Here is a 15,056-nt window from a genome sequence, read left to right as displayed (position 1 = left end):
TAATCCAGACTTTTAACCATTTTCTCTAGAATTCTGTCTCAATATGATACATTTTAAATGGCAAAGTCACCACAAAATAGTTGAAAAATCAGAAGTCAAACCACAGAAATGACAAATTGTCTGAAAAGATCTTCAGGACTAGTTTAGAACATATTTATTTTATTTACTTTCTGTATTGGGTCAGAAGGTCATGTGTTCAAGGTTGGCTTTCCTGCACATAGAATGAAAGTAGTTGTGCTTTATTTTCCCATTGGCTTGTAGAAGGTTAAATTCTAGTGAAAAACAGTAAGACATGTGCACATGTGTGTGTGTGGGGGGGGCTGTATATCTATAGAATCATTTCGGTTGGAAGAGACCTTCAAGATCATCAAGTCCAAGCATAAATCTGGTACTAAACCATGTACCTAAGAACCTCATCTATATATCTGTTAAACACCTCCAGAGATGGTGACTCCACCACTTCCCTGGGCAGCCTGTTCCAATGCCTGACAACCCTTTGCATGAAGAAATTTTTCCTAATATCCAACTTGAACATCCCCTGGCACAATTTGAGGCCATTTCCTCCTGTCCTACCACATGCTACAACCTCCTTTCAGGTAGTTGTAGAGAGTGATAAGATCTCCCCTCAGCCTCCTTTTCTCCAGGCTAAACAGCCCCAGTTCCCTCAATCACTCCTCATCAGACTTGTGCTTCAGGCCCCTCGCCAACTTCATCACCCTTCTCTGAACTCTCTCCAGCACCTCAAGGTCTTTCCTGTAGTGAGGGGCCCAAAACTGAACACAGGATTCAAGCTGCAGCCTCACCAGTGCCAAGTACAGTGGCAGAATCACTTCTCTAGTCCTGCTGGCCACACTATTTCTGATACAAGCCAGGATGCTTCTTGGCCACCTGGGCACACTTCTACCTCATGTTTATCTGGCTGTCGATCAACACTCCCAGATCCTTTTCCATTGGGCAGCTTTCCAGACACTCCTCCCCAAGCCTGTAGTGCTGCCTGGGGTTGTTGTGACTCAAGTGCAGGACCCAGCACTTGGCCTTGTTAAACCTCATACAACTGGTTCCAGCCCAACAATCCAGCCTGTCCAGATCCCTCTGTATGGCATTCCTACCCTCCAGGAGATCAAGCCTCTCACCTAACTTGGTGTCATCTGAAATCTTACTGAGGGTACACCCAATCCCCTCATCCAGATAATTGATAAAGAGATTAAAGAAAACTGGCCGCAATACTGAGCCCTGGGGAGCAACACTTGTGACTGGCTGCCAAGTAGATTTGACTCCATTCACCATGACTCTTTGGGCCCGGCCACCGAGCCAGTTCTTCACCCAGCAAAAAGTACACAATCAATTAGAAGGTATATTAGTAAATTAGAAAAACTTACAATGTTAGAAGTATTAACTGAAAATATCTTTGACTCTGACCAAGTCTGAAATACTTTTGATTTCCTGTTCAAAGAACTGTCTCCAAAAGCAATAAGCAGAGCAAATTCTGCCTGAAATTCTGCATTAAATTAAGACAAAACCACAGATTTAGAAGATCTATAACTTAAAGGTCTCTTATGGGTGAACACCTCTCAAATACCAGCTATAACTCTACTAGAAAGAAGCAATTAACGTTTTATTACATGTATCTATTTTTATACAGTGTTCATATTAAAGCCATCAGTTAAATTCCAGACTTGCTTGTTTAAGTTTACATTGCAAACATCCCATCATTATTGGCTTAGAAGCTGGCAGTTAATGTGCAGTAATCAATGTCCAAAGTAGAGCCTTGCTACAAATAATGTTGTGCCTACATTTTACAGATACATTTATATCAATATTTTGAGATGAATACAAATGTGTGGATTTTTCTAATAAGAAAGGTATCTTTGTGTCTTTGCTTTGGGAATATATTTGTAGAAATTAAACTCTGGTCTTTGGGGAGCTTCAGAAATAAAACATGCAGAAGATTAAATGCACCTACACAGGCAAAATTCTGTGTTCTTGTAGAGAGACATTTGATGAGTGAATCCATTTTCTGTATGTCACCTTTGAAAGGGATAGTATTTTCTTTTTATGTGTGAATGAAAAGACAAAGCAGGTAAAAACCTTCCAGAGCACAGATTCCATTGTACTTTGCATTGCTAATTGGACACTGGTGGAAAGAAGTAGCCATTCCAACTCCTTGCCTGAAGGCTGTAGAGAGATAGTACCATTTAAAATCCAATCATGGTCTTGGAGTAATCCTCAGTCCTGTATCAGAACCTTATGCGAATGGAAATTGGATGGCAGAGACACTGACCATCAATCAGATCAGATGGAAAAAATCTTAAATTGCAGGAGTCTTCATACAGTAAATTAATTTGTTAATGATTAAATACAAAGTTTATAACAACAATCTTCTGACATATTTCAGAATGGAAATCCGCTAGACTTGAAACTGGCAACAGAAAAGGCCCAGCTTTGCCTTGCTTGTTTCAGTACAACAAGCTCAGGTGAAGGGCATGACTGGTATCCATAGTTCAGCAGGTTGGTTTCTTGTCTGGGTTAGAAAAATCACAGAGAGACAACCATTAACTGCATAAAATACAGTTTAAGTGGTTCCATGCTGGGTCCTTAAATCATCCCAAAATGACAGAATGGGCACTGCAACTATTGCATAAAGAGAAACTTAAAACTGTTGAGGTACAGACCTCTGCTTTTGAGAATCACCACATTCACAGCTCCAGCCACAGGCACAGTCAAGGTGAGCATCCAGGGCATAGCATCACACCAAGCACAGACATATTCACAGCGCAAGATATAAAACCAGTACCCTGGATGCTCCCTGTCCTCGATAGAAGGACTACGCATCACTGCAGCTGGGACCACACCCATCACTTGGGCTTCAGAGGAAAACAATTTTAAATTTAATGTAAACTCCCAAGCTTTCGCCCAGGTTTACTCCATGTGATTGGCACCGTTTCTGCAGACTAGGTGATCTTTAACTTCTGATTGAAGTTCCTTTATGCTAGTGCTTTCTTACAGAACCTTTACCATGAAACAAAATAAATAGTGACTTTACTGCCCTTTTTCCTTCTTTATTTTTTACATTACATTACTTTCCATTCCAGCTCTCTCCTTTTGCACCTTTCCATGATGTGAAGAGGAAACAAACAGTTCTGATTCCCAAAATCAAATGTCAGATCAAAATATGCTTCCAGCTGAATTCACTCTAATTCTTAGTAAGTTAAAATGATTCCAGTTTAGTGAAATTCCAAACCATTTCTTCCTGTTTGTATTTTTAAATGCTTTTAACAAAATGTCACTGCACAGTAGTTTCTCTCTCTGTCTCTCTCACAGACACACACACATACACACAAATACCACTGGTTATAAACTGTGTGCAATAAAGATGTAATAAAGATAAATGTAGATTCTCTCCTGCTATACCTTTAATTTTTCCAAAAGACTAGTCTGCTGACAGACTGACTTACTAAGAGATTTTATTTGAAACCATAAATAACTTGTATTCACTGATCTAAATGAAATAAATATTGTAGAGATAGTGCTACAAGTAAAAATGTAATGAAGAATAATGCAGGTTGAACAAAAGCAAGTTTGAAATATTCATCATCTAAAGGAATTATCATTCCATTTTACATTCTTAGAGTAATTGACTTTGAAAAACAAATGCCCTTAAGAGTTCTGCTTAGAAAATAAAATCTTCGAATCAATGTTAAAACCATTTCTGTTACCACTCAGAGATAACATGATATGCAGAAAGTGTATTCTATTATAGATGTAACAACAGCATCAATTAATTTAACATGTTTATTTTCATTGCCTTTTACATAATCCTGAAACACTCACTAAACCAGACATGTCTGATTTCCAAGAAGAGCTGAAACAGCGTGAAAGACTGGATGACTCCATTACCCACTGGTGAATTCAAAAATGCCTCACTTGCCCTGATCTCAGAAGTTTTCCCTGTTATCAGCTCTATACAACTATTTTCAGTGTATTATGCAACAACAGTACTGCAAATGCAAACATTCTTTTGAGATCACAAAGAGAACAATTTAGCTGAACAAAGAGAGCACATACATCAGTTCAGTTTCGAAGAGATGTAAGTGGGCATCTTAGCCTTTGAGGTTGAAGCACCCCTGTTCTGCAGGATTACATGGAACACTGCTGTTTTTTCTCACACCTCTCTTTTATCTCTGGCCCAATTCCTCCTCAGGCCCTGATCCTTCAGCCTAATTGGTTTCCCCTACTCCCAAGTAGCCACCAGGGCGAGAAGCTCTCCAGGTGCTGGGCAGGACCACCAAGGCTGTTCTGGTGCCGCTGCAGCCTGCCCTGCCAGTGGGCACTCGCTGCAGCTAAGGAGGCAGCACGGGGCTCCAAGCTGCAAGCCTTTGAGAGCCCTCTCCTCAGGGCTTGTTTATTATCCACAAAGCGACTGCAAGTCCAGTGCAAAACACATGGCAATGGTCCCCAGAGGCTTTCTGAGCTCCAGTCAGCCAGGACAGAGGGTCACGTTCTCCCCTCTTATAACAGTCTTGTTTTTCCCTCTTGCTCCAGCAGCCATATGACTAGCCAGGATGACTTTAACACCTTACTAGCTGTGTTTACCTTTCATTACAATGTTTGCATATAAGTCAACAAGATGAAATTTAAATTCAGTGGAATTTCTGATTGTGAAATAAATTTATCAACATTAAAGGTTCACAGCAAACATTGTAAGGACCATAAAATTAGGGATTTTGTTCCCACAGCTAAAAGACAGTAGAATATCAATACAGAGCTTTTTCCTAAGACAATAACTGAAAACATTTTCAATTTAGGTATTCTGTACGCCTGCTCACTTATTAGGATACTTCACACAATCCCTGGCAATATTTATCTGACTGGGCCACTGCCAAAAATATAAAACAATTTGGAATTCAGCACAGGTTACTCAGAGCCACCTGCTTTGCTATCTATTACTACGCAACACCCTACTATAAGCATGTCAAAAGAAAAAAACAACAGAATTTTGAAGCCTCTCTGTATCATGCTACATTTTTTCCCCTTCTAATTTGTATTTTTCTTTAGAAGCAGTCACCAATTTAGGACCACCCTTTGGATCTGGCCCAGAGCCACATGACTCAGAAAACAGGATTTACAAATGATATATGAGCACAAAACTGCAGTAGAAAAATCCCATATCACATTCTAAAAAGGTTCTCTCTTTGGCTTGAAAGGCTATGCCTTTATTAGCCCAGCAACACAGTCTTGAGAAAGCTTTCTTATTTGTGTCTACTCTAGAATACCATAAGCAGACAAATTGCAAACCAACCAATTCTTTTGTGCTGCAGTGCTCCTATAGTACCCTGTCAGAAGGTACTGAGAGCACACAGGAAAAAAGAGTGCTTAGCTTAAATGAAGGGGTAGGTGGTGCTTGTTTCTACACCAACCTAGCTATGAACCAGAGTTCACACAAAACTGGGACCAGGAGGCCAGCCCATGCTGAGAGGTGCATGCAACGCAAGTATAAGAATATAGACACAATCAAGCATGCATCTAAATTATAACCAGCCCTCAAGGGCAACATATTAAACCACACAATCATGTAACTTGCAGGCTACAGAACTATCTTGCAAAATAATAATTATAATAATAATTAATTCTTGCATCCATACCAGTACAGACCTGTTATTAGTCCAGTTACAGTGGCTTCTAATCTAATTATTACAGTTTATTCCTTGTAATGACAGAATTGAAGCTGACATGCAAAAAATTACCCATTTCTCTGGTGTTTTACTCTGACTTCCAAGTGTTGGTATGGTGAGTCACTAGCCCTTAAATCCCTTTATGGCTCCAAGTATGATGACTGTCTATGAAGTTTTGCCTTTGGACCATGCCCAGAACTGCCAGGGCTTCCAGAGGATCAAGGTGCAGTGCACTGAAATCACCTGGCCAGTAGACCAAATAATCCCACACTTGCAGCCTGCACTTCAGTTTAGAGAAGAACACTGCTTTTAATTAATGACATGAAAGCACCTCTGAAGACAGGCTTAACCACCAGGTTTTATAGCCACCATTCCAGTGGAGGTAGTATCCAGTCTAGAATTATGAGTTTAAGAGTCATTGTAACAATTATTCCCCAGATGTGAAATATCAAGAATATTGTTTTTTTCAGCTGAGTTACCAGCAAAAAATACCACTTTCTTATCATAATAAAGAGGGTTTCCAAGTGTATAGACATTACCTAAAATGAAGACTGTAGTCCTAGAAATCACAATTCACTGGTTTCTGTGTTTTTCTTCTGTGGAATAAAACATTTCTATTATATTTTCGCAGGAGGAATCTATAATATCCTTAAGTATGAGTCAGGAGTATGGAAGCATTTTTAAATGTTTTGACATTTTACCACCTTACATTTATTGTGCAACAGCTTGACTTCACTTTTATGGCAGCTCTAAATTTCATTGCCTGTCAAAAGTTTCTAAGGTGCTACTACAGATACTGTCAAGGAGCATCCATATAGAATCATAGAATCACAGAATTCTTTGGGTTAGAAGGAACCTTTAGACATCATCCAGTTCAACTGCCCCTGCCATGGGCAGAGTCATCTTCCACTATATCAGGTTTCTCAAAGCCCTGTCCAACCTGACTTGAGCAATTCCAATGATGTGGCATCACCTCTCCAGGCAACCTGCTGCAGTGTCTTACCACCCTCATTATAAACATTTTTTTGCTTTATGTCCAGTCTAAATCCACCTGTATCATCCCCATCATCACAGCAAATATGCAGTGGATGCAATTTTGTGACAAGCTATTTGGGTGCTTTCATCTGGCACCAACAAGGAAAATTCCAGTTGGACTACTTGTGTATACATTTATTCTCATGCAATATTGATAGCTAGCAGCAGATAGCTAACAGAAAGAGCAGACAGATAGGCTGTTATGACCCTAGAAGTAGAAACGCCTGCCAGGTAGAAAGAACTTGAACCATGTCTCCAAACAAAGTTAGAAAGGTCAAGCTGATGCTGAGACAGCTTGCCTTACAGGGAGCAGCCTCTTTGTGTAACTGATAACGGAGAAGAGTCACTACATTGTGTCTGTAGGGAACCACTTATTAAATGGGTCAGAGAATACATATTTCAAAAGTTAGACTGTTGGCTATAAAGGGTGTAGTTTCATTCTATAATAAACACAAGCTTGATGTTCACAGAAATAACACTGTCAGAATTGCCCTTTAGAATATTGATCCAGTGCTGGTAAACACCATGAAGAGGACAGAAAGCTTGCTGCAAGTACAAGCCACAGACATTATGTTATCGAATTGCAGTGAAAACAACATGAATAAAGCAAGGTTGATAAACTCATAATGCCAAATATTTTTCTTAGCGATACAGTACCAGCAAACAATCTGCACTGCTGCCCATAAGGAAAAACTCATTTTGATAATCTAAATATTAGCCCGCTAGTCCCACCTGATTTGTCAGTAACAGTGTTAATGTACTAGGAATGGTAATGCAATGATTTTGAACACACTTTTATGCTTCCTTTGATATTCCAAGTGTCTCAGTTGCTGTCCCTGAACAAGAAAATCACATAATTACTTCTGCAAAGAAGCTTGTCATAATCCAATGTTTAGTATGGGCTGCTTCTTTCTTTAGAATGTGAACTCCGAAATGCTAAATGCAAAAGGAAACAGCCAACAAATGCACACATTTTTCAACAGAAATGGTCCTGTACTGACAAAATCATAACCTGCTAATGCACTTCTTGGATTGATAGATGCGAATGTGAAAGACGAACAATGCGACTTTCCTATCAGGTTTTTCATTTGCATAGGTTACCTCAAGGTCTCCATTCAAATTATATGGTCTCTTACGTTAAATCCACAAACGTGAACCACTCACTTCTCAGCACCAATTTCCCCTTGTTTCGCTACTTTCTGTTTCCAAGCTCTTCACCTCCAACAAAGCGCTGAACCTTGTGAGACCAAAATGTGATACAGCAAGTGAATTTTCCCACTATGTACTAAAGGTGAAGAAAGGGATTCACACTACATATAAATGCCAGACAGTAAAAAAAGCTTGAGATAAGATAAGATTCATTTGTTTATGACCACATTTTTTACCCATAATTCAACAGTTAGCAATAAGGCATACGAAGACACAGAATAGCATAGCTTCATGGGACACATGGACTACAGCAGGAGTGAGAAGCAAAAACTTAGAAGGAACAAGTATCCCAACGTAACAAAGAATACACTCTGTGTGCAAAAAAAAAGAAGAATTCATTGACAAATCCTGCACGGGCTCATGTTTTTGCCAGCTTTATCTCATACTTGAAGAATTGCTGGCTAGAGCTATATTAAAATTACAGGTTGCCAAGGCTTGCCTTCTGACCTTGAAGGCGAGAGGCACTGCAGGGCTCTGGCTAAATGCCTTCCTTCCCTTCCCAAAATGGCATGGCTATGTTTGAACCACTCCACCTTGTGCTCCTTGCAGACTGTACCGAGTGATGAGACGCTGATTGGTGCAGGCCACAGCACATCAGGGCACGTGGCATTGACTAAGCAGTCCTGACTGTTTTGTGGCTGTGTTTGAGACTTCGCCATGGCCCTGTGTTTGGTTCTTTGGGCATTGTGGGAAGAAACCTCAAAAAGCAGTTCTCTCTCTGAAAAGTAGGACCTTACAGGTCAACGTAGAGGATGTCTTTCTCAAATGGCCTTTGAAGGTTAACCAACATTGCTCTGTTCCTCAAAAGAAGAGGGCTGACCCTGAAATCTGCCTCCAAAGGACAACAAAATGCTATTGAAATATAACATCACTGGGGACAAGAAAGACTTGACGATTCCTCCAAGGCTTGGAGAAGCATACAAATCGTTGCATGCTTTGAAAAGAGAACAGGTGTGTCCTACAGAGCCATCTTTCATTTCTCTATATACCCATTCCTTAGCTAGTATGGAGATTAATAGGAAATTTAAAAGCAAAATTGATTGGTTCAATCTGGCTATCTTGGTAGAGAAAGAAAAGTGGTGAGTGGAAAAAAGAGAGACAGAAGGAAAAGCAGGAAAAACTGTGTCTTCTGAAGTGAAGCATCAGTGGTTTCCTTACAACCAAGGCAACTGCAACAGGAGAGGGAGCAACAGCAACCAAAGATTGCTGAGGTGTCCAAAAAAGCAGAGGTTTCAGACATGCAAAGCTGTATGTGGTAGGCATTGAAATAGACATTCTTTGCTAATTTAGCTGGCTGTTTGCTCCCTCCCTCCATTTACTCTGCATGCCATGTTACCCACACAACCTTTGCTGCTGCTGTGTTACACACCGTTGGACAAGACATAAAGTTTCCCTGTGACTCCGTTACTGCCCCTTCCCCACCTGAAAACAAACCTTATACTTATGTAGTCTATTTAAAGTGTCTTGGGTAAACTGCCTGTTACTTTAGGAACTGCTCCACACAGGAAAGCCTCATTTTAACTATTCCCTAGGCAATACCAGAGTATGTCTCTTCAGTGACACAGAGAAAAAGGGTTTAGAAATGTGTTTGGGTTTTTTTGTTTGTTTGGTGGTTTTGTTTGTTTGTTTGGTTGTTTGTTTTAAAGGATCAGACTGTGTCCTGTCTATATGCAAGATTTTATTACACCGTTTGAAATATGAACAAAATAAACTTACAGATCATAAGTGATGGTGTGAATCAAACATAGGAGGTCTGTTCATAGGAAGGGAGGAAACAGTCAAATGAATCACACAGAGTCACATAATGACAAAAGTATTTTGGTTAAACGAACAAGGTGAGATTGAGATTTAAAATACTTTACAAATAATTAAAATATTGCCTTGATCCACAGTTCTCAGATACACATCTTCCGTTGGCAGTCCAAATTACCATGTGGTAGTTTTATTAGAAAAACAACACAGCTCACAGATTACCCAGCATATATCTCTGAATACCTTTCAGAATTAGCTTTCATGCTTGAGTGAACTAAGAAGTAGTTGATTTTATAAGAAATATAAAGCTGTTCCCCAAAACTGCTGAACCTTTTAAATCCCACCAACCAATACACTACAAGCAGTACTCTAAATATCACTTACTGCAGTCTGTACGTTCCTTACAGAGAAAAATCAACCCCTGTAAGCAAAATAATCGGGGAGTGCAGAAATAACTGTGAAATCACAAAAACAACGGAAAAAATAAACTTATTTTATTCCAAGGGTCTAATTCTGGCAACAGTCATACACAGGAGTAGTTTCATTCCAGTCTGAGCAGAGGCAACAAATAGCTTTACCACAGCAAATACTCCTGTGCAAGTATTTCTAGGATCAGTTCCCAAATCTATAAAGAAACCATGTTAAGAGCCCAGGAAAAGTTGTTTTGTATATTTATATAGTTTTCATTTGAATAAAATTACATAAAAATATGTAATTTAACATTAAAGTTATGCTAAGAAATTGAAAGAATTGCTTGCTTTTTCCCCCCCTCCATCGGCTATCAGAAAAGCAATTTGAAATTGAATAAAAAGGGAGATATTATCTGAATGGTAGGTGTTGTGAAAACTGTGCAGTGAAAATTAAAATACTAGTTTGTGCTGCAGCCATAAATTACTAAACTAATTATCTAGTAGCAGGCATAACTGAATCATTCAAAGGGGTAATTAGCAATCAGACATAATGAGTACTGCTACTATTTCTTGTCATACTGTATTTAGCTTCTGTGCAGCCTAGAGGAACTGAATTATTTCCTACCCTTCTCGGAGGGCATTACTGCCATATTGAGTGCATCAGCCCATATTATTACTCCCAGTAGTTTAATTCTTCACTGGACTGCATGCTTCTGATTTCTCCTGTCAAAGTTTTGCCTGATCTCATGGGCCCTTTTAAGCAGTTATCATCTTCACAGTTTCCTCCTTGGCCTTAGCATAAGCGTAAACTGCAACATAATCAAATTACATGGTTCTTATTATTTTCATTGTATTCCTGCCCATGAACATATACTGCCTCGTATAGGTAGTTCATGTTTTCTGTAGCACTTGGACACTATACAAAGTGTAAAAGGGAGGACTTCTATAGAACTGTATATCCAGAGACCATAGAGGGGAGCTAGACTGTTAATGTTGACCTTTCAGATAGGAAGGTACAAACCCACATATGCTGTTGATCAAACGTAGTTTGGAGAAAACCCATTTTTTTTCTAGTGAGTTCACCATCCACACTTCACAACAAGGAGTAAGAACTACAAAAACCAAGCAGTTTTGCTTTTATTTGGAAAAAAAAAAAAAACATAGAGAATCCAGATTCGTCAGTTAATACATTCTGTTTGGAGTTTCTTAACTTTGTCTTTCAATATAAATTTTATTTTCAGCCAGACGATGCCTTATTGTCAAAAGTTTCACATTACTAATGGTCTTTCATTTTGCTCTAAATTTTTGTATGTAAACATACTCAAGAATATATCTATCATAGAGTTTGGTAGAACATCTCTTTATGAAAGCCAGTTTCTACCAATATCCTTGCACAGCTCAAGGACCATCTAGTATTATGCATCAGTAGAGAAACTGATCACTACAAAAACTGGTGGAAACAGGATGCTGTAGTGAAGGAAGAAGTACTACTCCTTGATAAGAAAACTCCAGAGTTTAAAATATTATAAATATATAATGGTAATATTAGATATAATTATAAATAGTATTCACTTATTAGCATTTAGGTATCAATGTTCAAACTTTCTTTCCTCATTTTCAGCTTCAGGCAAAATTTTCCTCTGCCATTCACCAGCTGTCAAGGATCTGGCTGTTTATCAAGTTTTTATGGAGTGATCAACTCCTTACTTTTATGGATCTGGGCTAATACCAAGCTACCAAGGTTGAACTCTTTGCAATGAGTTGACAGAATATGGTAACAACACAGAAATCATTGGAACTATTATCAAGAAGATATCTCCTCACTAAACATAGTATAATTTACATTTCAGCGTAAAGGCCCTTTCACCCCCAAATCAAATATTTTGAAACTTGCAGTGACACTAATGTTTGTTGTTGTGGTGCAGGCAAAGGGAGAATTGCAGTGCAGGGTTATTGACCAGCCTGCCTGTGGATGGGCTCTTCATCACATCATTTGCTTGCTTACTTTTGTGCTTCTACAAAGGCCAGGATTTGGCACGTAACAATTTGGCCCACATTCCCAAAAACAGATTAACATAATTTAGTGTCAAATTAGAATTCGTGGCAGAGTAAACACTACCTGCAACATCAGGGCTGCTCCATTTAAAAAGCAGGACATAGATTTTATGAGCTGCATACTTTTTAGTCAGTACCCATGTGTCAGTAGCAGCCCCTCCCCGAATAGGCTGATAAAGTGTCAACTTCAGGCATATCTGAGTCTGTTACTTATATTTGAAAAAAATCCCACCCTCAAGAAACTGCTCACTCCCAAACATCTAAATGTGCATATTGTTGCGGTAGGCTGAAAAGAGTTTATTGTATTTTATTTTTTTGTCAAGTACTCCTGTAGATGCATTATGTTTGAATGAAGGTCTTCAGGAGTTATGACAGTGGCTTCCTTGCACTGTTAACTACCAGTTTCATGGCTTTGGACTGTAGATTTACATTGGTCTTTACATTCAGATAGTATCTAAGATGCTAGTGCCCTAGTCCTGAATACATGCATTGAGGCTTAGAACATGCAGAGCTCAAAACAAACCAGATTATTGGCTATTTTTATGAAACAAAAACAAAGCATGTCATAAAGCACATAGTTTTAAGTGGGCTGTTTTAGTCAGAGAAAAAAAGGAACTTTGAATTATGATAATTTTTCTTCAACCTCGTTAAAAAAAATATTGTGATTTTTAGCAGGTTACAGTCATGGTTTAACCCGACCTAGCAATACAACCACGATAGCCACTCACTCACTCCTCCCCCCGCTCCCCCAACAGGGGAGACAATCAAAAGGGAAGGGAGAAACTTGGATTGAGATAAACACAGTTTAATAAAATCACAAAATACTACTACACTACTAGTAAATATATATATATATAATAGAAATAAAAGATACTCAAGGCAATTCCTCACGAACATGCTGAGCAGCCAGTCCCAGGAAACGGCACCTGGTCCCACAGCTGATACCAGAGAGAGAAAAGAGAAGAAAAAGGTAGAAAGGCTCAGAGACCTCTGCAAAATGGCAAAAGGCTGGGCTAAACGTCCTGAACCAAACTCCCCCAGATCGAGAGAGAAAGCGCCCGAGAGCAAGAGCAAGGACACCCAAGAGAAGGGGAGACCAGAAGGGCCCTTCTCTTCTTAAATATGAAGCATGACGCCAATGGGATGGAATAGTCTTATTGATCAGTCTGGACGTCGGTCAAGCTCTGCCCCATCCATGCCCCTTCCTCGATGCCTCACACCTGTGGGCAGAGCGCTCAGAGTGTCCTTGGCTCTCAGACCAGAGCAATTAAAAACATTAACTCTGTGCTGGGGTGTTATCTCTTGTTCTCAAACTAAGTCCACATAATGACTGTGGTAGCTATGAAAAGGAAAGATTTCTAACTGCATGAAGAAAATTAACTCATTTTCAGTCAAACCAGCACAGTTACTGAAATTTTTCTTTAGTGAGATGCTGCAAATAATAAACCAAGTTTAGGATTGCAAACTACTATATAATTTTTATTTGGAATATATATAACTTCCATACTGTCATCCACATCTTCAAGGAATATTACAAATTCAACCTCACCTGTATATTTTTGTTTACTGCATTTCCCAAGCATCCAAATTTTGCTCTCTGTTTAAAAAACATATTAACAAGGTAGAATTACTAAACGAGTAGATTAAAGTGGATGTCCAGAAACAAATTTCAAATGGGTCATAGATAAAATTTGTGATTATACTTGTACCAATTCTCCTCACTGGACAATTTGATTTCGTGCAGCCATGAAAGTCAAGCCTTTATTCTCACTCCAATTCATCTTTATGTAATCCTTCCATGGAATTATTTATAGCATACTTTTTTGATGTCAAGTGGTCACTATGAAAGCTAATTTTATTTCAAAAATGTGAAGCTCCCTGTTTTCTTTTCTCTTCATCTCCTCACTTCATCCTGCCTTCTCTTTTTGTTGTCAAAAAAGAGAATTTGTGCATTTTGATTCAAAATGCACATCACACAGTTGAGTTAAAGCTTTTCCGCTTTGATCTCCTAGAAACCTCTCAGACCTCTTGATCAAAGAATTCTTTCCTAAGATCTGAGTCCTGCAGCCATTGGTTGTTTCACTGAAATTAGTGAGAACAGGACCATTCCCAGGAGCACATCCTGCAAGGCTGGCCTTGAACAAACGGAGCTAGAGTGTTAACATTCACTAACTGCATTCAGTTTTCCTCTTTCTTGGCAGTTGATGCTTTGTCATTATCAACCCTTCCCTATCTCTGGTGACTGATCTATTTATACTTTGTAAAATCTACGTGTTTTCACATTCTGCAAGTATGAGAATTTAATCGGCCTGTATCTTCATTTATTCTACACATTTTCTATTAAACTTATTTTCATTTCAATTAAGTGATAGTAGATTTCATATCTGACAGCTGTGTCACAACACATTTCTATTCAATAGCTATTTTCCCTCATTTGAACATATTTCAAAAGGTCAGTCCTGGCTGCCTTAAGAAGAAAAATTGACTTGCAATTTAAATTTGGACAAATAGTATCCTGAAAAAAGTTTAAAAAGGCATTATATGCACACTTATTTACAAAATATGTACACACAAAAACAAATCCACAAAAGTTAAGAAACTTTTAATGTTTTAACCATCTTAGTAGAAGCAAATTAATATAGAAATACTCTAGAATATGGAAGAGTACGAGCTCTATTTCTACTCCTGTGGTTTTGCCAGAACTGTATGAGGCTTGACCAATGCCTCTGCATCCAGTCTGGTGCTGTCGGCAAGATACTCACCCTTAATTGTTCTGTTGCCTGTGGCCTCTCTTAATCCTGGAAAGCATCACATTACTGTGGTTTATTGCACTCTAGATGCATCTTTGTATAAAGCAGCCAGAGAGAGCATAAATGGAAGTAAATGTTTCTTCTTAAATATTGTTCCTAAGTGTGAACTTCGT

Source organism: Caloenas nicobarica, chromosome 2 (genome assembly GCF_036013445.1).
Source record: "Caloenas nicobarica isolate bCalNic1 chromosome 2, bCalNic1.hap1, whole genome shotgun sequence".
NCBI classification, from domain to species: domain Eukaryota; kingdom Metazoa; phylum Chordata; class Aves; order Columbiformes; family Columbidae; genus Caloenas; species Caloenas nicobarica.
Note: the sequence above shows the minus strand (reverse complement) of the source record.